Source organism: Lactuca virosa, chromosome 2 (assembly GCF_052849685.1).
Source record: "Lactuca virosa cultivar CGN04683 chromosome 2, Lactuca_virosa_CGN04683_v6, whole genome shotgun sequence".
NCBI classification, from domain to species: domain Eukaryota; kingdom Viridiplantae; phylum Streptophyta; class Magnoliopsida; order Asterales; family Asteraceae; genus Lactuca; species Lactuca virosa.
Genome location: NC_136427.1, coordinates 260,121,555 through 260,146,259, shown reverse-complemented (window position 1 = coordinate 260,146,259; position 24,705 = coordinate 260,121,555). Strand labels below are relative to the sequence as shown.

The 24,705-nt window shown below is 39.3% G+C and overlaps 1 pseudogene across 1 annotated transcript; it reads left to right on the top strand.

Annotated features, from left to right (window-relative positions):
• Positions 1–9,688: 9,688 nt before the first annotated feature.
• On the top strand, positions 9,689–17,452 carry LOC145160900 (pleiotropic drug resistance protein 2-like; annotated as a pseudogene). The gene is made up of 18 exons (XR_013738264.1): positions 9,689–10,198; positions 10,281–10,401; positions 10,470–10,558; positions 10,635–11,010; positions 11,095–11,185; positions 11,479–12,379; positions 12,475–12,635; positions 12,711–12,814; positions 12,887–13,052; positions 13,145–13,311; positions 13,400–13,732; positions 13,978–14,249; positions 14,332–14,415; positions 14,491–14,624; positions 14,699–14,926; positions 15,003–15,174; positions 15,256–15,510; positions 15,592–17,452. The product of XR_013738264.1 is annotated as a pleiotropic drug resistance protein 2-like (transcript).
• Positions 17,453–24,705: the final 7,253 nt, after the last annotated feature.

The following is a 24,705-nucleotide window of genomic DNA, read 5'->3' as shown; positions in this document are numbered from 1 at the left end:
GAGGATGATAGGACCCTAGTATGTTGTCTTTATAGACTGTTATATGATTATCCGATATAGGTGCACATGTTTGATTGGTTATGTTGGCATTCCAACCCGATGGTTGATTGGACCCATAGTATGTTGGCATTCCAACCCGATGGTTGAGGACCTGGAGTATTCCAACCCGATAGTTGATTGGACCCATAGTATATTGGCATTCCAACCCGATGGTTGAGGGCCTGGCGTATTCCATCCCGATGGATGATTGGACCCATAGTATCTGTTATATATGTTTTGTGTGTGGGCATTCCAACCCGATGATTGTGGGCCGAGAGTAATCCATCCTGAGGATGATTGGACTCGTAGTATGTGGGCATTCCAACCTGATGGTTGAGGGCCTGGGGTATTCCATCCCGATGGATGATTGGACCCATAGTATGTTGTTTGTTATTGTATGCGTATTGTTGTGTATGGGTATTTTGGGGGTAACTCACTAAGCTTTCGGGCTTACAGTTTTAGTTTATTGTTTCAGGTTTAGCGGATGATCGTGGGAAGGCGAAGGCGTGACCGTACACTTCCTCGATTGATGATTATGATTTCTGGGAACTCTGATGTTTAAACTATTTTGAAAACGAATTGTAATAACTGAATGGTTTTAAATGGTTTGAAAAGTTTTAAATTGGCTCGAATTTTACGGATGTTACAGGTTGGTATCAGAGCCTTGGTTTGAGTGAATTGGAGGAACACTCATATGAATCCAGTCTCAAACTAGGAAAACGATTTTCAAAATTATTTTTAAATGGTTTTCAACATAAGTAAAAGAGGATGCGAAGTGTACGATCAGGGGGAACTAGTAAGTCGACCCCAAAATACCATGCAGTTATTTGATTATGTGATATGTTAGAACAACATGCTATTACTAGGCTAGGGATCTTCAGGAATTGCATGATAGAATTGCCTGAAATTGACATCATTACTGTAGTTGTTTGGTGTATGCATCACGGTTGTACATAATTAAGATCTTATACCCTGAGAATGTTTGTTTTGGCCTTATGTTATGTTCTTGTTGATTAGGGGCTTAGGGTAGGATCAGATATTCGAATGTCTATAGGGCCCAACATTATGTATGGCTAGCATACATTAGTGCTGCAGGGTTGGTGGAAGTTTCATGGATGGGTGGGTTGTGTGAGGCCGAGATGCCAGTTTCAAGATATTTAGCATTCCTCTAGGAGCGAGGATTGAGCGCTCGCTATGTTTATGTATAGTGTTAGGGCGTTGTGATGATACTTGAGACAAATATGGATAGGTATGGAAGGTAGTATGGGCCCGTACTACTGAAAGCACAGGACCCATACACGTAGCAAGGAAGTCACAACCCCTAGGGTTAGGTTGGGAGTTGGTCCCCTGTCATTATATGGAGTATCCAAGATCTTTCTGGTGTCTTACCAAAATGGTGGTTACGAGACGTCTTGAGACCGGATCCAGGTTAGGATCGGGAGCTGGCATCCAGGATAGGCCAGCATTGTCAGAGGACCGTGTCAGTGAGATCCTCCAGGAGGAGGTGGTCAAGATTGTCCGGGGTCAGTTTCCGGAGATGTTTGGGTCTATTAAGACTGCCATAGTTGAGTATTTCGACGAGCGCTATGCAACCATTGCCGAGACGGTTGCCGCGACAGCTATAGCAGCTGTAACGACGGCAGGAGGAGGCGCTGGTCGAGCCTTCTAGTATCCGGACTTGTTTCTAGAACATATTCTGATGAGCAGAGGACTGCAGTTACTTGAGATCAGGGAGATATTCTGTAGTCGTTGCATTCCACGGGTTGAGCGGAAGGGGTTGGCACATGAGTTTCTAGATTTGAGGCTCGGGAGTTTGCTCGAGGCCAAAATGTGAGTCGTAGGGACTCCGAAGAGGAGTGATGATTATGTTCAGCTGGGGTTTTGCAGCTGGAAGTGGAATGGTTAACTGATGGTTTGGACTGTCGTTTTGGAGGGCAAGGATTGTGCCCTTTCAGTTTTTCGAGCTCGAAGGAGTGAGCATGCTTGTGCCCCAGGATCAGGTTGTATTCCAGCTCGGGGTCAGTTGGTTGCAGGGATTGGTGACATTATTTCAGCGTCGGTGAGCGCAGGTGGTTCGATGTGGCATAAGTATTTGGTGAGGTTCGGTTTGCCTTGGATCTCTTGTATCAGGCGGTAAGGATTGATTGTGCGGCCTATTGCACTTTTGGGATCGTAGACTATGTCTTTGGAGTAGTTAGCAGCCTGGTTTAGGGCAGAGGTTGTTTCAGCTATTGCAGTTCAGCTGTGGACGTTTGAGTGGGTGAGTGAGTCAGGGTGCAAACCCTGAATGAAATGATTTATAGAGCCCGAGGCGGGAGAATTGATTGGAGCACCTTTGGAAAAAGGGGTATTGTATGAGAGGTCTACGGACAGGGTTCCACAGGATGGTTTTTCAGCATTGTCAAGAATCAGTGGTTTTAGTAACCATTATTCATTGGCGAATGAAGGAGCAAAAGGAAAGTGACCCGTTGCTGAGGTATTAGTTGGAGTATCTGTCTTTTGGTCCTCAAGATTTGAGTGAGGAATCATTCAAGCATTTGTGATTGTCGGTTTCTCTGGGATTCAGGAAGTGTTCATCTGGTTCTTAGAAGTGTGTGATCAATTGGGATTGGCTAGTAATGGAGCGCTAACTGTAAAAAGTTGATTGTCATCGGATCGATCGTTGGGAAGTGAGAAAGATTGGGAGTGCTCCAATTTTCATGTATTGTGAAGACTTAGTCGAATCTAAGTAGGGGAGAATCGTCCCGAGATATAGAAGCAGGAGCGGTGTTGAAAATGGGTTAAGTTTCGCATCGTGGTCAGAAAGGAAGACAACCCAAGTGGCTGTTTGGTTTGAGGGTTGTGTGAGTTGGGAGTTCGGTAAAACTCCCCAGCATGTGTATCACGTCTTCTTGGTGCATGATAGCAGAAGTTGGGGAATCAGGTTAGAATTCTTGTCATGAATTGAGTTTAGTTCGAGTATTCGGTCGAGGGTGTGCTCGACTCTGAGGGTTTTTGGATTGATAGATTGGGGGTTTGGTTGGCTGCCAAGGCTCAACTGTACTTTCAACACGGGTGTGCGGGTTATTTAGCGTATGTGATAGACACGTGGGTCAGGGTATAGACCACGGAATTCCGAGAGGGTAGACGATCGACATGAGGCCTAGGGTTAGACCGGGGTTAGAGTCTATAGAATGGATCAGGAGTTATGAACCCCAAGTGGGTGAGAACAGTCTGCATGGGAAGGATCACCAGGAGGGGTGGTCCAGGGAGATGCTCAACAGTTTAGAGCGGTCCGGACAGACTGAAGGCCTGGTGAGGCGGCCCAGTCATGCTGAAGACTCTATATGTGTTTGTAGATCTATGTGCGGGTATTGAGTATGCAGCTATGCTATAGCAATCAGTAGGCCTGTCCCCAAGTATTGAACATGCTGATGGAGTATGCTGAAGACTTTGTATGGGTTTTGTTAGTTATATGATCAGGTTCTGAGTATATTTGTGTTATGGGGTAGCAACTTGTTCTGCAAGTGGATAGTGTAGGGTGAGGTTTTAGCTCTGTGACACTTGTTGGAGTTGTAAAGGACATTGATTAGGCTTTCTTGGGTATTGGAGGAGGTGAGTACCTCTAGGATGGAGTGCTGGACATCTGAAGTGACGACATCGGTGTCGATAGAATTATCGAGAGCATTCCAGTCATGAGATGAGGTCTGGAGAGGGCATACCAGAATCATGTTGTGGGCTCAGAGGCAATCCAGACCTATGCTGAGGACCATGTAAGGGTATTCCAGTCATAGGCTGTGGGCATAGAGATTGTGTTGGTTATGTCTCTGGTAGAAACGCGTTCGGATTGGATGTATTGTTGAGATTCGAGGGAAGTTGCACTCGGTTGTGACGAATTAGAGGATGGTGGATGAGACGCAAGGATAGATCCTTGGATCTCAAGTGATGAGTAGAACCGAGTTATGTTCATAGAGGTATTCCAATCTAGGGTATTCCATCCTGAGGATGGCCGGACCCTATGATCAATTGGACCTGATATGTTTGGTATTCCAACCCGAGGGTTGATTGGGCCAAACATGTGTGGGGATACAAGGGTATTCCATCCTAGGGATGAATGGACCCATCGTAGGCATGCCTGGTATTCCAGCCCGAGGCTGAGTGGGCCAGGCATGAGTGTTCGTGTTATTAGTGGGTTGATTTTGTATGATATTTTGGGAGCCGAAGGACGTATTATCCTATCAGCACAAAAGGGGTTTGCTTCAGGAAGAGGGAAAGTTGGGTTTCCGATACTTTGGATCATTAGGATTTTGTCAGGTTGGCAAAGTAGCATGTAGATTAGACCTTTTGAAAAGGTTCGGTTGGATTCACATTGCTTTTCACGTTTGGCAGCTGCAAAGGCGCATATTGGATGAGTAGGCGGTTGTATCGCTGTGTGATGTTCATGTTGGAGAGCACTTGAACTATGTAGGGAAACCAGTGGCAGCATCGGAAAGGATCCGAGTAGAATTGGGAGCCAGAGTCCAAGATGCGGGAGCATTATCGTGAATGGTTCGTGGTAGCAGGCTTCGAGGACGAAGCCTAGTTTAAGTGGGGGAGAATCGTAACATCCCAAGATTTGTCATTTATGGTCCCTGGGGATTTAAGGGTGAAGCCATGAAAGTCTAAGGGCTAAATTGCAATATTGGATCAGGAGGAGTACGCTGCACGTACATAAGGGTACGCTGAGCGTACTCATGGCAGAAGGAAACCCAAATATTTAGGGTTTGGGGACTATATAAGCAACATTATGAGCACTTGACCCTACCTTACCCGATCCTCCACTGTTTAGAGTCGTTTTCCCCAGACCCTAGCCATTTCCTTGAGTGTTTGAGCTTTTTGAGTGTTTTCAGAAGAAGGTATTGTATCAAGGAGTTGGAGAAGAAGATCAAGCTTGTAGATCTGAAGTTGGTTTGTGCCCTAGAAGCTCCAGAAGGTAAAAAGCTTGAAACTTTATACTTGTATGAGATAGATCTAGTCATTTTAGCTTTATGGAAGCATTCTTGTCCCAAAAGTCCCAAAATGGTGCATTTCATGATTTGGACGAAATGAGTTGTCCTTTCAGACCTTAGAAGAGGTCCTAAGTGATAAAAATGGTGCCCAATAGCTAGATTTGTCTCATGCATGAACTAGGAAGGTCTTAATGGATTAAGACCATGTGTTAAGAACTTTCTGGACGCCCAAAGTGATAAAGTTTGAGACTTTATAGTCCTATGGCACATTTGGTCGATGGATCTGGAGTTTGGGCTTAAGTGCTTAAGCCATTAAGCACTTATTAGGGTTTTGGTGAAACCCCGCGTACGCCCACCGTAAATCCAGTACGCCCAGCGTACTGGGTCAACCACCCCGATGGTGGTCAACATCAGGACGAGTACGCCCCGCGTACCAGAGGAGTACTCCCCGCGTACGTCCTCTGTTGGGCCTTTGACATTTGGGCTTCGGGTTTTGGGTCGTGTATGGACTAGTTGGATTTGGGCCTTTGCTGGACTTTATGAATATTATGTTTTGGGCCAAGTTTTGATAATGGATCTTGGATTTAGGCCCAATTAGGGAGTTGGGCCCAATTTGATAAATTGGGCCAATAATGGGCTTTGCATAAGGGCTTTTAAGGTTATGGAATTGGCATTGGGCCTTGGCCCAACAAAGAAAATGGACATGATGGATTGTATGGACCCCCATTAGTCAAGATTGTTATGTTGTGTAATGACTTGGTATTTATTATGTGATAGTTCGGGATTTTTGGTGAGATAGCGGTTCGGGAGCTCGGTTCTTCAGTCACATCGACATTTCGAGGTGAGGTATCCTCACCGTACTCAAGGGTCTAAGGCACCAAGGCCGGCCCTTTGATTTGTGATTTGTTATTTGGGTTTGTTACTATTGTGATCTGTTAGATCGGTATTCTGGTAGATATGATGGTTATATGTTGGTATGATCTGTTAGATTGGTATCCTGGTAGACAGGATGGTTATATGCTGTTGTGATTTGTTAGATTGGTATCCTGGTAGATATGATGGTTATATGTTTGTATGATATGTTAGATTGGTATCTTGGTAGATAGGATGGTTATATGCTGGTATGATCTGTTAGATCGGTATCCTAGTAGATATGATGGTTATATGCTGGTATGATTTGTTAGATCGATATCCTGGTAGGTAGGATAGTTATATGCTGATATGATCTGTTAGATCGGTATCCTGGTAGATAGGATGGTTATATGCTAGTATGATCTGTTAGATCGGTATCCTTGTAGATCGGATATGGTTATGCTTAGTGACCTATAGTTTGGCCTGACTGTCTGTATGTTGGTAGGAGATTACATGTTATATGTGCACATGATTGATTGGTAGTTGGGGGTATTCCATCCCGAGGATGATAGGACCCTAGTATGTTGTCTTTATAGACTGTTATATGATTATCTGATATATGTGCACATGTTTGATTGGTTATGTTGGCATTCCAACCCGGTGGTTGAGGGCCTGGGGTATTCCAACCCGATGGTTGATTGGACCATAGTATGTTGGCATTCCAACCCGATGGTTGAGGGCCTGGGGTATTCCAACCTGATGGTTGATTGGACCCATAATATATTGGCATTCCAACCCGATGGTTGAGGGCCTGGGGTATTCCATCCCAATGGATGATTGGACCCATAGTATCTGTTATATATGTTTTGTGTGTGGGCATTCCAACCCGATGGTTGCGGGCTGAGTATCCCATCCCGAGGATGATTGGACTTGTAGTATGTGGGCATTCCAACCTGATGGTTGAGGGCCTGGGGTATTCCATCCCGATGGATGATTGGACCCATAGTATGATGTTTGTTATTGTATGCATATTGTTGTGTATAGGTATTTTGGGGGTAACTCACTAAGCTTTCGGGCTTATAGTTTCAGTTTATTGTTTCAAGTTCAGCGGATGACCGCGGGAAGGCGAAGGCGTGACCGTACACTTCCTCGATTGATGATTATGATTTTTGGGAACTCTGATGTTTAAACTATTTTGAAAACAAATTGTAATAACTGAATGATTTTAAATGATTTAAAAAGTTTTAAATTGGCTCGAATTTTACGGATGTTACATTTATTTTTAAATTAATAAAACTAATATCCCAAAAACATCATCATAAAAATCCAAATAAAACTAATGTATCGATATCAGAGTAAATCACAAAATGCAGAAGGAAGTGGTGTGTGCTCTGCAATCATCTCGGGCTCTTCACTTTCCGATAGTTTAGTAACTTCAAATGAATTAATGTCTTTATCTTTTGTAGCCTTAACCACCATTTATAATTTTTCGCTAAGCAAATAGCTTCCAATTTGTCATGTTGTAGATTTGCACACTCTTATTTGAAAGCCCCCAATAACATATTTGAATCCCAAGTTGAACTTAAGCTATTCTTTACTTTTGAACAGTGGAAACCACTTCACATATAAAGAATAATTGTAGACTGCAACACCTTTATGTTTTTAATATGATAATTCGGGTAATGGTAAGGTTCATGCATCCCTCAATGTGTGGTTTTTTTTCTTCAGAATCTGGAAAATAATAAAGAATCTTTTACTCTCAGCCTTTTTGAGCTTGTTGGGGCTTAGTTTCCTTATCTTCAGATTCAATCTCATCACCAACAAATTCAGTGAAGCTCTAGAACTATTCCACTTGATCTCCATTTGGAATTATATAACCATCATCAACCAACAACATTAGTTTTGCCTGATCATTTTCAGATTCAACATTAAATGCTAGAACAACATCAACAACAACCTTATCGTTATACCTAAAATCACCCTTTCTACAAGCCCGTTGTAAGAACATAGACAATAAATTACAAATTTGATTACTCCTAGCACTGAAAGAACCATTGCCAACAGAATGATTTTCCCTTGGAAATTGATTAATACCATTTTCCATAAGATAATTAGCAACAAACAATTGCGCTATGTTTGGAGGCATACTAGTAACAAAACTAAGAAAATATGTTTGGGGGTATTTGATTAGTGTGTAACATGGACTTCGAAACAACCAACATAATTAACCCATAAAAATTGATATCACTGCTTATATCTACACCACAACATGTGTAGTTTGGGGAATTCGAAGCAACCAACGTAATTAACCCACAAAAGTTGATATCGCTGGTTATATCTACACCAAAACATGTGACATGGTAGTATTTGATTAGTGTGTAACCTGGACTTCAAAGCAACCAACGTAAGTAACCCATAAAATTTGATATAAGTGCTTAATGCGACACCAAAGCATGTGTAGTCTGGAGCAATATACTGCATAGTTCGTTCCCATTGTCATCCACTAGAAACAAGTACTTTAAAAAATTCCTTATACAAACTCATTTTTTAGTATCCAAAAGCTTTATTAGTATATGCACCAAAAATGAAAATACAAATACCCTTTATATTAATGGTCTGAAACATATCATCGGAAAGTCTGTACATGAACATATTCTTCGGAATACAATTTTTTAGTCCAGAACATATGGGTGTCAATTTTTGGACAAGACTTCTATCAATCATCACCAACTCCAAAATAATCATAAATACTCCGAAATGTGGTATTCCGAAATGGAGGATCATTTTTGGAAAAGTAAAAAAAAATGATTATTTTTAATTTTCAACTACTTCATTTATAATGGTTAGATTATTCAATTTCCCATAAATATAATGCATAGTAATTTATTTAATATAAACGAACCTCATATAAATTAAAGTTATCCATAAAAATTTAATATCACTTTTTATTTTACCCGATCAATATAATATTAATTCTATCATTTAGAATAGAAGTTTGTATTTTTATAGTTCTTTATATGATTATATGATTTACGTAAAGAAAAACATTTTCACCTGCTCACATATTTGCGTAAAAATTGCCTATCTCATTATACCAATATACCATAAACATACGAAATGTTTATAATATTTGATGTATTTAATTTTATAAAATAAATAAGTACTCCAATATTTAACAAAAACTCATTTACCAAAGCCTACCCACTTAGTTACCACACCGTCCTCTTTCTCTCTCTCTCTAAATCTTGGAAAACCAAGATGCTCTGCAAACTGATCGAATAAGTCGTCGATCATCTGATGATATCAAGATCTCAAATTAATCTATCTCTCTCTCTCCATTGTACAGGTAGTGGAATTTCTCTGCTACGTTTTTGGTTGCGTTGGGATGGGGATTAAACACGCACAAGGAATGTTATCACGGTGTACTGTGGACGACGATAGTAAAGTCGATGGTCGATGATACAAGATTTGGTTTTGAGATGGGTTGAAAGGATGATTATTGGTGTTACGTTGGATTGCGGACCCCACAGAGGTCGACAGATGAGCCTATGAGGGGAAGTCGTTGGTGATTTAATGAGGGTGGGGGTGGGGTGTGGGAACCGTGTAGTATCACTTAAACCTCACCACGTACTACGTAGTATGATACACTTAAATATTTATGACGACGCCTATGATGTAAAGAGAGGTATCCATAGTCATGAAAAGCAAATTGCAGAAAATCACAAAAAGTCGCAAGCTATTATCCAGATATCCATGATTGTCGTCAAAGTCAAACCCAGCTTTTATAAACATTAAATTCTGACCCTTTTCGTCATTGCATTCGACGAATAGTAAATCAGATCTCTCTTCCACACCCACCACTAACTAGATTATAGATATCTCCAAAACCATTTAAATCACTTAATTATCTCATAATAATAAAACTCAATTTCTGCAGTTTGATTGGTGAAGATGCAGGCGGCAGCGCTCGCCGGAGATGATCTGGCGAGGTCAATGAGTTTTTCATCTTCCGGTAGGAGGAGCTGGGCTTCCGCTAGTATCAGGGAGGCTTTCTCGGCGGCACCAGGAGGTGGTGATCATGCTTTTGCCACAAGTGGGCGCCACGAACACGACGATGAAGAAGAACTCAAATGGGCTGCAATCGAGAGGCTCCCTACATACGACAGATTAAAGAAAGGATTCTTGAAGCAAGTTCTTCATAATGGACAAATTGTTCATCAAGAAATCGATATCACAACTCTTGGACCTCAAGATAAGAAACTACTTATGGAGAGCATACTCAAAGTAGTAGAAGAAGATAACGAAAAGTTTCTACATAGAGTTCGAGCCAGAACCGATAGGTGAAATTAAAACCTGTATAAGTGAGTTATATTAAATTTTAAATTTAATTAATAAATAGTAATATTACTATATTTTAAACAGGGTCGGGATTGATATTCCAAAGATCCAAGTACGCTACAAGAACTTGTCGATCGAAGGAGACATTCATGTCGGGTCCAGAGCTCTTCCTACTTTACTAAACGCCACCATCAATACCATGGAGGTTAGTATGCTGATTTTTAGTACTTCATAAAAATCGATACTTTCTAAACTTTTATTTGTTACGGATAGGGACTTCTTCGATTCTTTAAGCTTGTTCCATCGAAGAAAAAAATGATCAAAATCTTATGTGATGTGAGTGGGATTGTGAGGCCATCGAGGTACGTTTGGCGCCAATTTTAAACATCGGGAAGCGATTAATTTTTTATTTTAATTTTACTGAATTTTCATTTTCAGGATGACGTTACTTCTTGGACCTCCTAGTTCTGGAAAGACGACATTGCTGAGGGCACTTGCCGGAGTACTGGATTCAGATCTCAGAGTCGCCGGAGAAGTTACTTACTGTGGCCACCGGATGTCGGAGTTTATTCCTCAGAGGACTTGTGCATATATTAGCCAACATGACGTCCATCATGGTGAGATGACAGTTAGGGAGACGTTTGATTTTGCTGGGCGGTGTCTTGGTGTAGGAACCAGGTACGACCTCCTGGAAGAACTTTCACGACGTGAGAAAGATGAAGGGATTAAACCAGACCCGGAAATCGACACTTTCATGAAAGCGACTGCAGTATCTGGTCAAGAATCTAGTTTGGCCACAGATTATGTTTTAAAGGTTTATCTCAAACTCTCTGTTTATTGTTGAAAATTCTAGTTAGTTTAATGGCAACATTAGTTGATTTGAACAAAATGCATACAGATTCTTGGATTAGATATTTGTGCTGATACCATGGTAGGTGATGAGATGAGAAGAGGAATCTCCGGTGGACAGAAAAAACGTGTCACTACCGGTATTATTTCATGTTCGCGTGTCTCTATATGCTTGGGCCCATTGTTTAGGCACAAGACACCAACTATAAGACAACTTTGGACTCTCATAATTCATATATACACAATTTCCAAAATCTAACTCGCCTATTTTTTTACAACCAAAACCAACTATTCAATTCTCGTTGGGGACATAGATTGAAATTACAAGTGGTTAGATTTGCCGTTAAAAAAAAAAACAACTATTTCTACACTCTAAGCTTTCAAACGAGTTGATAACTTCAAACAATATTTTTTTTTCTTTTTCTAATTTCAGGAGAGATGTTGGTTGGGCCTGCAAAGGTTTTCTTCATGGACGAAATTTCAACTGGTTTAGACAGTTCAACAACTTTTCAAATCGTCAAATACATGAAACAACTGGTTCACATAATGGATGTAACCATGATCATTTCCCTTCTTCAACCCGCACCCGAAACATTTGAGCTATTTGACGACATCACACTCCTCTCTGAAGGTCAAATCGTCTACCAAGGCCCACGTGAAGACATTCTTGATTTCTTCTCAAGTGCAGGATTCAAATGCCCAGAAAGGAAAGGAGTTGCAGATTTTTTGCAAGAAGTCACTTCAAGAAAAGACCAACAACAGTACTGGTTCAAAACAAACGAACCATACCATTACATCTCCGTATCTGAATTCAGTCAGCTTTTCAGCCAGTTTGAAACTGGTGAGCGCCTTTATGATGATCTTGCCATTCCTTATGACAAAACCCAAATGCATCCAGCTGCTTTGGTGACTAAGAAGTATGGTATTTCAAACATGGAGCTCCTTAAAGCAAACTTAGCAAGAGAATGGCTGTTGATGAAACGTAATGCTTTCTTGTACATATTCAAGACGACTCAGATTACTATTATGTCGGTTATTACTTTCACGGTGTTCTTTAGAACCGAAATGAAGAGTGGTAGCCTTGAAGATGGTAGGAAGTTTTTTGGTGCTCTGTTCTTCAGTCTTCTGAATGTAATGTTTAATGGGGTTGCTGAGCTGGCTAATACGGTTATGAGGCTGCCTGTGTTCTTCAAACAGAGGGATTCATTGTTTTACCCTGCATGGGCGTTTGCAATACCCATATGGATCATGAAGATTCCTATATCAATCATGGAGTCAGTAATATGGATTGTTCTAACATATTACACTATTGGGTTTGCTCCTTCTGCTAAAAGGTAAGCAATTAAATATTTTCTGAAACTAATTAAATGAGATTGAAACTTGAATGAATATAACATGATTGATGTTTCCCTATTTGAATATTTATCAGATTTTTCCGGCAGCTTTTGGCTTATATTGGCCTGCATCAAATGGCTTTGTCTCTTTTCCGTTTCATTGCTGTACTTGGAAGAACACAAGTAGTTGCAAATGCTCTTGCCACCTTTTCTTTGCTATTAGTTTTTGTACTCGGTGGATTCATTGTTGCAAAAGGTATATATCCTAGCTATTGTTTTTACTTTTCTGTACTCGATTGAGCATGTTTATAACTTATCTTGTTTCTTGTAGATGACATTGACCCATGGATGATATGGGGATATTACATTTCCCCAATGATGTACGGACAAAATGCTATTGTGATCAATGAGTTTTCAGATGATAGATGGAGCACTGTAAGCTTCATATCAAAAGAATAAATTTTTTGTGCATGTTTTTGAAATAAATAGCTTTCACTTGTATGACAGCCGAACCCTGATCCACGAATTAGTGAACCAACTGTTGGGAAGGTTCTACTCAAGTCAAGGGGAATGTTCACAACCGATTATATGTTTTGGGTTTGTGTCATTGCACTCTTCGGATTTTCACTTTTATTTAACCTCTTCTTTGTGTTAGCTCCGACATATTTGAACCGTAAGACTGTCCTTTCTGTTTATTTGTTTAATCTTTTGTTATCCGCAAGAGTTCTTGTTGCATCTTATAAACAATTTTGATCCTATATCCAGCTCTTGGGGATTCAAAAACTGTTGTTCTGACAGAAGATGAGCAGAATCAGAAGCACCCACAAATAGAAATGGCAGGAAGAAACATCGTTAAGAAGGGAATGGTTCTCCCATTTCAGCCACTCTCACTAGCATTTAATCATGTCAATTACTATGTAGCCATGCCTGCTGTAAGTGCCGGTTATAACAAGATTCAAAAACTTGATTTCCTCGGATAATCTGTGGAAGAATGACATAAACATTTGACAAATTTATCAGGAAATGAAAGAACAAGGAATCGAAGAGGATCGTCTGCAACTGCTACAAGATGTCAGTGGCACATTCCGCCCAGGCATTCTGACAGCTTTGGTTGGAATCAGTGGGGCAGGAAAGACGACATTGATGGATGTTTTAGCTGGAAGAAAGACTAGTGGGTATATTGATGGAAGTATCAGCATCTCTGGTTACCCTAAAAAACAAGAAACATTTGCTCGTGTCAGTGGATACTGTGAACAAAACGATATCCATTCTCCCCATGTCACTGTTTATGAGTCCCTTGTGTACTCTGCCTGGTTACGCCTTGCTCCAGACATAACCACGGAAACAAGCCAGGTAATAAATTTTCTAGTTTTCACAACTTTTACCATTTTACTCCCGCCATGTAGCACGATGATATCTTCATAGAAACAAATACAGTATGGGAGTTCAATTCCAATGTGGATTTGGATTCTAGTGGAGATCGGGTTCTTATGCTAGCCAACTAGCAATAGGGCAGTTCTGGTGTGCTCGAAGAATAACCCTTTTGTAGAAACCTTTGATCATTACTCTAAACATACCAACAACTACATGTCTTTTAGATGTTTGTGGAAGAAATCATGGATTTGATCGAACTGAACCCGTTAAGGAATGCAATAGTTGGGCTTCCAGGAGTAGATGGTCTTTCAACCGAACAAAGAAAGAGGCTGACAATAGCAGTAGAATTGGTTGCAAATCCATCAATCATCTTCATGGATGAGCCCACATCAGGCCTTGATGCAAGCGTACTGTTAGAAACACAGTCGACACTGGTCGAACAGTTGTATGCACAATCCACCAACCAAGTATCAATATTTTCGAGGCTTTTGACGAGGTAAGTCATCTAAAGTTGAAGTACTTGGTTTCCATTTCTTGGATTCAATGTTCTTTAAATCTTACTTCACATGTTATTACAGCTATTGTTGATGAAAAGAGGTGGGCAGGTCACTTACACCGGACCTCTTGGGCACCATTCTAACAAGCTAATAGAATATTTTGAAGTGAGTGCATCCTTGCTTTTCATGCTCCCATTCATGCAACAAAAAAATATATAATAACTCGAACAAACTTGTCAGTCTATTCCTGGAGTTAACAAAATCAAAGAAGGTCAAAATCCAGCCACATGGATGCTCGAAGTTAGTTCTTCAACAGTTGAAGCTCAACTTGGTGTTGACTTTGCAGATATTTATGTCAACTCTGATCTTTATAAGTATGAATCTAGAATTCCTAAGCATCAACTTTTAGATTCTACTAAGTGTCTTACTAATGGGTTATGTTGAACAGGAGGAACCAAGAGCTCATTAAGGTGCTCAGTACACCGGTAACAGGGTCCCATGACCTTTACTTCCCTACAAAGTACTCTCAATCCTTTTGGACACAATGCATGGCTTGTTTATGGAAACAACACTGGTCTTACTGGAGGCATCCACAATATAATGTTGTTCGGTTCTTCATGACGACAGTGATTGGCATTCTCTTTGGATTGATTTTCTGGGACAAAGGCCAAAAAACGTATGATATTTGAAATCAAACACATCATTTTCAAATTAAGAATATAATTCTAGAAGATTTTGTGTCATTTTGACAGTGACAAATAACAAGATGTAATGAATCTGATGGGAGCTATGTATGCTGCTGTACTTTTTCTTGGTGGGACAAACACTTCAGCTGTACAGTCTGTGGTGTCTATAGAAAGAACGGTTTTCTACCGTGAGAAAGCAGCAGGAATGTATTCAGCAATCCCTTACGCATTTGCTCAAGTACAATAAAACTGTTTAACTTTTTCTGTTTCTTTTTAGTTTTTATGGAAAACTGAAACTAGATCATTATTTTGGTTGAAGGTGGCTATTGAGGTGGTTTATGTAGGCATACAGACGGTCATATACAGTCTTCTGATTTACTCAATGATTGGGTTCCAGTGGTCAGCAGACAAGTTTCTATGGTTCTACTTTTACATATTCATGTGCTTTGTCTATTTTACATTATACGGGATGATGCTTGTAGCCCTCACTCCAAATTATCAGATTGCAGCCATTACGATGTCGTTCTTCCTTAGTTTCTGGAACTTGTTTTCTGGTTTCATGATCCCCAGAACGGTATGACAACTAATCTAGAGTGATACTTAATTAGAATGAATTAAGTTACAAAATCTAACAAAACTAACCTGAACTTTGCAGCAAATACCGATCTGGTGGAGGTGGTATTACTGGGGTTCACCGGTGTCGTGGACTTTATACGGTCTGATCACATCTCAGCTTGGTCAAAACGAAAGCCTCCTAGAGGTTCTAGACCAGAATTCTGTTACAGTTAAGGAATTCATTAAAGAATTTCTAGGGTTTGAGTATGATTTTCTCGGATACGTTGCTTTGGCTCATGTTGGTTGGGTCGTTCTCTTTTGCGTTGTCTTTGCCTACGGCATCAAGTTTCTGAACTTCCAACGAAGATAAGGAAATCAACGAAGATGTAAATGTGTTTACTTAATCATAGAAAATATAAATACTTTCATCAAACCGCATAAACCACACCGTATGTATAATGCAATTTAGAACAATTGTGGTGTGGTATGCTTGCGGTTTTTTTTTTAATTAGAAAACTACCGTCCAAACCGCATTGCACCGCGGCATATGCTTTTATAATGACGATTTAATTTGAATGTAAGAAAAGATAGAACAGTTAAATTATGTTTTATATTGATCATTAATTATGCAAATATGAATAAAGCGGTACACACAATATCATAAACTAGACTTTTAGAATGAGAATGGAGTATTCGACTAAACTAACCACAGGACCTAGGTTGAAATTAAGAATGCGAAGAAATGCTGTTGGAATTATATATGGGCTAATGTCAATCTAGCCGTACAAACTTTTTGGGTTAAATGGTCATTTTCGAAAAACCGAAACGGCTACCCAGTTACCTTCTACTTTGTCATTAAAATGGGTCCACATGACTTTTGACTATCTAGTTGGCATCTTGACATTGACTCTTTCCCACTCTCACTCTATCTCTCTCACAGACTCAAACATACACATATACACACTGACACACACCACCATTGAAGAAAAAAATCAAACTACCAAAGCATATTTCTGAAAGCATCGTTCCATCGTCTTTAACATCTAAAACAAAAACACCCGGTAAGAAGATGAACCAAAAAATGTAAGCTGCAAGTACATTGATCTTAACCTCCTTCATCATCAAAATATCGAATCTTGAAAATGGGTTTTGTTTATTTGATGCTTTTTGATAATTTACTGCCATTAATGGACTTTTTGATTGGAAAAAGCTTGTAGGTTCGGCAGTGAAGTTGATCTGGGCAAGTTTCTTGGCAGCACAGATGTCATTCTAGATGCTTATCGATTTCACACGACTCCTTCTGGGATCAAAGTTCTGGCTTTCAACTGTTTACTGGATTACGTAGACTACACGGTCCGTTTTTGGAATGGAGAGTTCGATCTTGTGTCGTCAGAAAACCACACAGTCTTGGACTTCATTTCCACAAAAGTCAACCCCAAATTCTCCATTACAAACCTACGGTCTCTCTGCTCCTCGCCACTAATAACCTCCCAATCAAAACCCCACAAACCCAAACCTTCCCCGCCTCTTTGAAGATTGTAATCAAGCTTATATCTTGAAATTTTATCTAAGCTCAACAATTTTCAAACTTCCCGTCATGGATTCCGTGGAGAAGACTCCGAAAGCTGGGCAGTGATTCCGACGACCACCACCATGTCACACCCATCTCTGATCATCTAATCCTGTTTTCCGACGAGGTGTTTGGTATAGATTTGAAATCCATCAGAGCACGATCTCTTTTGTGACTGTTTCATTTTCGTGAGGTTGATTCAGGTCGTCTCTAGTGGTTCTCAGAGATATGTAAGGAAATTGAAGGGCGGAAACAAAGGGGGAGACGGGGGAGAAATTAACGATGGTGAGTTATATGGAGATGATGAAATAAAAACAATGATCGTGTCACGATCTCTTATCTGGGTTTTTGGGACGAATTTGGTATTTAAAAAAAAAGATGGGTTTTTCTATTCTTGAATCACAAGAGAGTGAATGGCCTTCAAGGTGTTATTTAAGATGTGGGTTGGGATTGATTTTCATTTTGATTTTAACCTAAGAAAAATTATTATTTATCATAAAATCCAAGTGGATGCCATCTAAGCATCACACTTTGAGAGGTGGAGGTGAGGTGGATGCTACAATAGCATGATAACCTCCTATAATTGGTTAAATGGTCTTAATACCAGGTAAAAACAGACTTCGAGCCGCTCGACCACGTCGTGGAGACGTTGGCAGATCCATAATCTCATTTAGTCCTTAACAGGGGCGGTTCAACCAGTTTAGGGGCTCTAAGCGAACCAAAACTTTGGGGGCCTTTATCATTACTATACTTAATGTTATAAATTAAACCCTCATCCTTTCCAAAATCCAACTTGACACAATAAATATTAAAAAAAAAAATTAAGTCATATTAACCGTAATAGATAGTCTAATCGAAAAAAAAGAATCAGTCAAGACTATTCTATAATCTACATAAAAGTTTAAAAAACAGATTTGCTCATTTTGTGCAGAAAATAAAAAACAGATTTCTACATGACTACATCAAACAAAACTTCATCAAAATAACAAAATTTATCGATTATCATAGATTATCAAATTATTACAAATTCACAATCATAGATAATCAACAATGAAGAATAGACTGAGTTATGGTGAAATAGAGAATCAGAGGAAGAACCGGAGAAGAACAATAGAACATACCTTTTCAACCTTTCAAATTTCAGGATTCAGGAAAGCAATCACCAAATCGGTTGAATTAATCTTGACACTTGACATCCTTTTCAAAAAATAATCAATCAACTTATCAAAAATCTCCGGAAAGAAGATTAGAAGAAGAATAGAAAATCAGAGAAGTAATGGTTTTGTGCGGTTCTGGGTAGAATCAAGAATGAAATCACTAATAAGTTAATTAGATTCAGAGGACAAAGCAAGAAGAAGAAGTGAATAACAATCGTCGAGTCGCCGTTTCTGCCGAATGGTGAATGAAGAATCTGATTAAACGATCCCCTAATTTAATTTTGGGCTAAGGGGCCCCCTTAGAATTTGGGGCCCTAAGCAAGGGCTTATTTTTTTGTATAGTAAGGTCGGCCCTGGTCCTTAATATGCTAGGTCCAACATTCCAGAAGGCTTAATGGCACCCTAATGGACCATAAAAATCCCAACTTTATCGACATGCGTGTCCACCATAAAGGAAATCCAAATCTGGAGCATATAAGACTGTTGGGACCTCAAAGATCAATAAAGTTGCTAACTTTATCAAGAACAAGCCCCTAAACCTAGATTTACAAGGAAAATAACCACCAAGATCTGATTTAGAAGACTTACAGAAGTCTAATGAGTGCACAAGAGATTGAGGTGATACTTGCTTTCTTATCTCTTGCTCCACAAATCCTTCCATCTTCCTTTAAAGATCAAAAACCACCAAATGGAGCACAAAATGGAGAGGAGACGAGTGAGGGTTTGGATGATAATGTTTCTGAGTTGATGGAGGCTATGGGTGGTTGATATCCTAGCCCCCATATCCTTTATATAAGGCCCAAATCTCGAAACTTTGGGTTTTATACCTGTTGCAGCGCCACACTGCAGCCTCATTTAATTATTGTTCCATGGTGACGTCTCACCACCACGCCATGGCAAGCAAATCACCACGTTGTGGGACCAAAAGGCATTCCCGATGTCTGCCAACCACTGTCTGCTAGCGATGGGGTCCTTCGTCCCAAAGAACTCAGGAGCACCACATGCACGAAACTCTCAAAAAGTCAAAGAGCGTGCACCCACCATAGCCACCATCTCCGTACGGAATGCGCACAGACTCTCATTTATCAACTCCAGAATGTCCTCCTTGATCGAACCAAAGATTACAGGGGTCTGCTCCAAAATGATGTGGGTAATCTCATATGAAATGAACTCCCACATCTGATCATCCATGGGTCCAGCTCCAGAGCCTGAACCCGATCCCTCACCAGGACCTGAACCACCTCGAGTGACCACCATACTGAAAATAAACAATGCCAACCACCATAGCCACCGTGTGAGTTCCTTAGTATCCTCGAGACTCCCTTAACTCGAGTACGGATCCTATGCTTTCAGTAGTACGGACCCAATACTACCTTCCACACCTATACGTACTTTCCTCAAGAGTCGCCCTGACTCCCCTAAATAACTCCCATACCTGACATTCTACATTCCCACTAAACAACGCATCCGCTAAGCTAGCATGCTTCCTAGGTTCTCTTAAGATTCCCTTCCCGCTACTCTCCACCATCAGCTGCAGAAGAAACTCCCACTAATATCCGCTAACTACCTTACGAATATAATTACATGCAACAGACACTAGATAATTCTTTGACTGCAAGATCCCACACTACAACGGTTGGACTCAAACAAGAGCTGCGCAATAGAGTTAAACCTAGCCTACTAAAATTATTTAATTTCCATAACATGTAACCTAACATATGGGTTTGATAGTTAACTAGTATTAGTAGTGATTCATAAAAGCACAAAGCAAGCAACATTCGAGCATCAAGTTCTAACTAGAGCACTGCCTAACAGGTCATCCTAACATATCATCTGTAATCCTTACTAGCATGCAATTCTAGAGGCTCATACAATAGGCATACAAAGACATCTCTCCTAACATACAATTCTAAGCAGATCTTTAGCCCTAATCTAGCATGATATTCACATAATGAATCAACAAACATGTATGGGTATTTTTGGAACACTTACTTGAGCCCGGCCGATTGCATGCATCACACCCCTCTTTCTAGTAGAAATCTCTTTAGAAAATCATTTTTTTATGAAAAGCTTACCAAATCCTCAGTTTGAGTTCGGACACACCCGAGAGTGCACCCGAATCCCTCAAACCAAGGCTGATACTAACTTGTAATATCCCAAAAATCATAAGTAAAAATTTCATTTTTAAGTCAACCAAAGCCATCAAATATTCATATTAAACCATCAAAATATGTCAATGTGAAAATAGTAATCACATTACAATCTCAAAATCATAAAAGTTGAATACTGGTGGATGCTATGTGATAATACTGAGCCCTTCCCTTTTGAACCGGAAGTACCTGAAAAACATTTAAACATAAACCGTAAGCACAAAGCTTAGTGAGTTCCCCAAATACCACATACCATACATCATACATACATATCATACTAGAACATGCAACGAGTCTATTTCACCCCCCGAGTCCCTTCCGACTCCCTAAGTCCCTTCCGACTCTCCGAGTCTCTTCTGACTCCTTCAGTATCTTTCAACCAGTATGGGTCTATTTCACCCTTTATAGCTAAGCATACAATCATACTAGCAAGAGTCACAAAGACAGCAAATACATACAGGCATATGAGTAAGTGTCACGAAGACCACTACTATCCTACAACATCATCTAGTGGGCCGACATTGGTGTCTTCGACCCACAAGTACCGTGGGGAGACTCACCTCTATCTAAAGATAAATAATTCACAATCGCAGGTTGTTGCTACCACGACTCCTCACATTGAACATATCCAAAATTAACCCTAATAAATAATCAGGGTAATAACCCATAATAAATGGCCCAAATCATAATCTCTCTTACAAAGGGCAAAATACCCTTTTACCCTTCCTACTCTAGGCCCAACTAACCATGGCCCAAGGCCTAAAATGGCCCAAAAGGGCTTCAAGTGAGTACGCCCTGCGTACGCCCATCATACTGGACCTTCACCGAATGGGAACACGGGCTAAACCGTTATGTCGTGCGTACCTGTAGAATACGCCCATCGTACTCGTTAGCTGTCCAAAAATGGTTATTAAGCTCTTAATTCTTAAAGACTTTTCGTCCAACTCAGAGAACTTATCCTAAGGAACATCTTAACTTATAAAGTTGACAACTTGATGCCTTTGCATGGCTCAAAGAAGCCCAAAACCAAACTCTAACTGCCTAACTTCATATTATGAACAACAACTCAAGCATGGTTGAACCAAAGCCACCAAGATACGATTTTTATGCATTAGGGACCTTAGAAACATCAAGAAATGCTAACCTAAGCTTCTGGAGTAGCTTTTACTCATAATAATCAACCCATGGGACCAAAATATGCCAAAACCTTAAGCTAAACTAGATCTAAGCAATGAACCATAAAGGTTGAGACTTTATACCTCCAGAAGGATGATCAAGATGAACAAGGTCTGGATCTACAAGCTCCAAGCCAACCAACACTTCTCCAATGAGCTCCTTCTTCTTCAGTATGCACCAAAAACACACCAAATCACTCAAGTGGCTCAAGAATCTCACAAATGGGGCTAGGGTTTCGAGAGGATTGCTTTAGAGGACGGAGGGTGAAGATACAACCAGCCACAAGAGAGATAATAAGGTTTTATAGGTCCAAACCCTAAAATTTAGGGTTTGCCTTTGCCACGAGTACGCCCAACGTACTCTAGGTACGCCCAATGTACTCTAGGGAAATCACGGCCACATTTTAATGAGTTACGCCCGACATAACTATCAATTACGCCTGGTATAACTATAAATTACGCCCAATGTAATGACCTTTCATGCAATAATCAACTATTTAAAAAAAACTTAAGAAAATTACCTGGGAACCGGCCGTTACAGTTTGAGCATAAAAGGTTTGTAATGGAATAGGTTGAGATGGAATTATGGCTAATTTAATTGTGTGTTATGTAAGTTTGAGGGTGGGGTTATGGCTAATTTAACAAAGTGATTCAAGTAAGTAAAATAAGGACACCGTCTTCATTCAAGATAGGTTTAGGGCTTGATAAAATGCATCTATAAATACAGATTCACTGGAAGAACAAAATTGATAGAACAATGTTTACTTGAAACATACCTAAAGTTCTGATACCATGTTAGTAAACATGTATATGGATCAATAGATCAAGAAGATGAAGTTCGGAGATGTAGAGAAACTGCAACCAATGCCTCTTTGTTCGATTAAAGAGAAAAACATACAAAGAAAATACAATACAATTGGTATTAACCTAGCTACTTAGGATTAATTACAGAAACTATCTCTAACTATTGATAAATACAAAATATAACCTTGACATATGCTAACAAAAAAGATGAACCTTATCGCACTATATTAACTACTAGGTGTAAAACCCGTATAATACACGGGTTGATTAAAAAGATTAAATATCAAAGCGTAAATAATAAATATTTTTTAAAATAAAATTTTGAAATAAGGAATGAAAAACATATTAATTGTAATTTATTATCATATTTATTACATTTAATACTTTACATATATAAGTATAAGTATTATGTGACTTTAATTTTAAAAATTGAAAAAATCAAAAAATTGACATGTGGATATTATTTTATTTTAAAAATATCATAAAATGACAAGTGTCAAAACTTATGAGAAATTGACATATGACAAAAGTGATCTTTATTTATTATAATAGATTAAGTACCAACCAGTCATATGATTGACAAAGCAACCATTGTAGTCATATGATTGACAAAGCAACCATTGTAATCTCAGTAACTTTGAAACTTTCACTCTTCCTCTCTAGAATCTATTTTCTCTTTCTAGACTCTCATTATTAGAGTGAAGATAACAACGCTACAAATATGATCTTGACAAAGCAACCGATTATTTGACAACGCCTCTCATGATCAATGTACCTCATCAGTTAAATATAAAAATCTCCCCCTAAATGTTTGTAACTGAGCAGTACTTCAATTTTCCTTTAATCATTAAACTCCCCTAAAATAGATGTCGCTCTCAAGTTCATCTAAAGGTCTCCTTTTTATAATTTTCACAGGAAAAAGGGTGTAGCTGCATCTCTGTAAGGGATAGTGTGACTTAGAATGTTGAAGCTTAAATGATTTATGGGTGTATAGGAACTGAAATTTCTAAACAACAAAGACAACTTCAGTGCTTTTGCTCACTGAACAGTTATGAAACTCCAGTCTGAACTAATTTTGTTGATCTTTTTAGTTTGGACTTGTCAGAAGTTGTAGACAACAAATCAAAATCATTCAGTGATTTTCTGAACTAATATCCCTCTAGTAGTTTGGAAACAATTGCTTCATAGATCTTTTAAAGCATTGAAGTGACTGATCACCAACGTATGTCTATTTCACCCATTATATATTCTTGTTTCTAAAGAGAAACTTCTACACCTTCTTGATTCCTAATCCCCTTTTTTTTATTTCATCAAGATTTTATGAAGGGTTTCTGGTTCTGCACATTTTAAGAACGACTTGTTTCTGGATTTTTTCAAGAAACTACCTAGTGGTCTCTGAGCATCCCTAATTTGTTTCTATTTTACCATGAAATTCCCTAAATTCATCTTCAAAGGGCTCGTGAAGTCGTCAAGTAATTGCATACAGAGAGAAGAACCGGGCCAGTAGTCGTCAAGTAACACTCCATTCGGTAAGTATATATCAATTTTCCTCCAGCATTTTATATATTGACAATCCAAGTCTGAATCGAAGTGTTTATCTAATGGTCTTTGTCCATCCTCATAGGCTAAGTGTTGACAATCAAAAACAATGCTTACATTTCTCTGCACAAATCAGCGGATGTTGATAAAGACCGACCACATCCATCTATCTCCAACTCAAATAACCCGACGACAAGAGGCACATGATCCACTATGGGACGATGTTATTCAAAAAGTATTTCATGCTCTTGCAGCTAACAATACTTGGGATATTGTGAGGTTACAAAAAGGAAGAAGCCAATACCTTTTAAATGGGTATACAAGCGCAACATTTTGGTACCAAAAGTGCTTTTTTTTTTCAGCTTCTCCATTAAAATAATATTATTATTTTAGTTATTACAATAGATGATCATAATAATAAATCTCATTAATTCAGAAACGACGAACACTACCTTATTTCATATTATATATATTCTAAGTAGCATGATAGAGATTGATATCCACGACACATAAAGGAATCTGTAGTCTTGTCTAAAAGCCACCCTCTTAAGTGATGACAAACGCATAATAGGCAGATTGCAGAAAAACTGAAAAGGTCGGAAGCTGTTCCACATACTAAGATGGAGACATGATATGTTATTGGTTCCATTAATAGCGAATCACATCTTACTTCCACGCCCACCACCAAAAAACTTGTCATCTTATGATTATGGCCATGGGTATTTCCAAAAGCATCAAAATCACTTATTTTCATAATAAAATTCAATTTAAGCAGCTTCAAATCTAGATTTCAGTTGGGATTTTCTGCAGTTTGAGTAG